The sequence below is a fragment of the Mandrillus leucophaeus genome, unplaced genomic scaffold (genome assembly GCF_000951045.1).
Source record: "Mandrillus leucophaeus isolate KB7577 unplaced genomic scaffold, Mleu.le_1.0 Scaffold1362, whole genome shotgun sequence".
In the NCBI taxonomy this organism is placed as follows: Eukaryota; Metazoa; Chordata; class Mammalia; order Primates; family Cercopithecidae; genus Mandrillus; species Mandrillus leucophaeus.
This window is the reverse complement of record NW_012101324.1, coordinates 415,935-418,166: the sequence shown is the minus strand read 5'-3', so window position 1 is coordinate 418,166 and position 2,232 is coordinate 415,935.

The window sequence follows — 2,232 nt, the reverse complement described above, 5'->3', positions numbered from 1 at the left end:
CTTGATCTCCTGACCTCGTGATCCGCCCGTCTCGGCCTCCCAAAGTGCAGGGATTACAGGCTTGAGCCACCGCGCGCAGCCGAAGAAAAAATTTTTAAAATATCTGTCTCAAGATCTAATTCAGCATCACACATTGCATTTACTTGTCAATGTAGTCACCTTTAATATGCAATAGTTTTTTGGTCTGTCTGATTTTCATAACCTTGATGACACTTTTGAAGGCAGGTGGATCGCCTAGCTCAGAAGTTTGAGACCAGCCTGAGCAACATAGCAAAATCCTATCTCTACCAAAAAAAAATTAGCTGGACGTGGTGGTTTGTGCCTGTGGTTCCAGCTACTTGGGAGGCTGATGTGGGAGGATCGCTTGAGCCTGGGAGGTAGGGGTTGCAGTGAGCTGAGATGGTCCCACTGTACTCCAACATGGGTGAGAATTTTCCATCCCCCTGCCCTAGCCCCTGACAGCCCCAATCTACTTTGTGTCTCTATGAATTTGACCACTCTAGTATCCTGTATAAGTGACATCATACAGTGTTGGTCCTCCTGTGGCTGTCTAATTTCACCCAGCATAATGTCCTCAAGGTTCACCCATGCTGTAGCAGGGGTCAGGATTTCCTTTCTTTATAAGGCTGAATCAGTTTATTGTATGTATAGACCACATTTGGAAAAATCACTCATCCATCAACAGTTAGTTCAGTCATCCATCAACATTTTTGGCCATTGTGAAAATATGATTATGAAAAATACTGCTTTTGGATTGTGTACAAATATCCAATTGAATCCCTGTTTTCTTTTCTTTCTCTTTCTTTCTTTCCCTTCCTCCCTCCCTCCCTGCCTCCCTTCATCCAAAGTGCTGATATTACAGGCGTGAGCCACCATGTCTGGCCTGTATGCTTTTCTTAATACACAGACACATTTCGGTATCTAATCATGATGAAAATCATTGAAAACTAGCAATAGAAAGGACGTATCTTGGTTGGGTGCAGTGGCTCATGCCTGTAAACCAGCACTTTGGGAGGCTGAGGCTGGCAGATCGCCTGAGGTCAGGAGTTCATGACCAGCCTGGCCAACATGGTGAAACCCTGTCTCTACTAAAAATACAAAAATTAGCCAAGCATGGTAGCACATACCTGTAATCCCAGCTACTCAGGAGGCTGAGGCAGGAGAATTGCTTGAAACCTGGGAGGCGGAGGTTGCAGTAAGCCGAGATCGTGCCATTGCACTCCAGCCTGGGTGACAAGAATGAGACTTCGTCTAAAAAAACAAAAAAACAAAACAAACAAACAAATAATAATAATTAGCTGGGCATGGTGGTGCCTACCTGTAGTCCCAGCTACTTGGGAGGCTGAGGCAGAAGAATCACTTAAGCCCAGTAGGCAGAGGTTGCAGTGAGCTCAGATTGTGCCACTGCACTCCAGCCTGGGCCACAGAGCAAGACTCTTGTCTCAAAAAAACAAACAAACAAACAAACAAACAAAAAAACCGGAGGTATCTTGTGATCTTGTGGTATAATCAGTGGTTATAAATGATAGTTATAAGTGGAGTTGAGTGTTGAGAATGGTCACAAGATTAGCAAAGGTAACGTGTTGGGCTGGGTGCGGTGGCTCATGCCTGTAATTCCAGCACTTTGGGAGGCTGAGACAGGAGTTCAAGACCAGCCTGGGCAACAAAGTGTGACTTTGTCTTTACAAAAAATAAATGACATTAGCCAGGCATGATGGTGCGCACCTGTGGTCCCAGCTACTCGGAAGGCTGAGGTGTGAAGGTTGATTGAGCTGGAGAGGTAGAGGCTGCAGTGAGCCAAGATCACGCCACTGCACTCCAGCCTGGGTGACAGAGTGTAATATACTGTACATTAGTGGCTTTAGATTGTGTCATCGAGTTGAACGTCAATGTCAAATTTGAGAAAATTGAGAAGCATCTTTTTAAAGATGGAGAGTAAGACAATAAATACTAGTTTTTATGCTGCTACTGCGCAATATAGTATTGGTGATCCTGGCATGGCAATAAAGAAAGAAGTAAGAAATAAGGTATTTGACCAGGCGCCGTGGCTCACGCCTGTAATCCCAGTACTTTGGGAGGCCGAGGTGGATGGATCACCTGAGGTTGGGAGTTCACGACCAGCCTGACCAACATGGAGAAACCCCGTCTCTACTAAAAATACAGTATTAGCAGGTCGTGGTGGTGCCTACCTGTAATCCCAGCTACTTGGGAGGCTGAGGCAGGAGAATCACT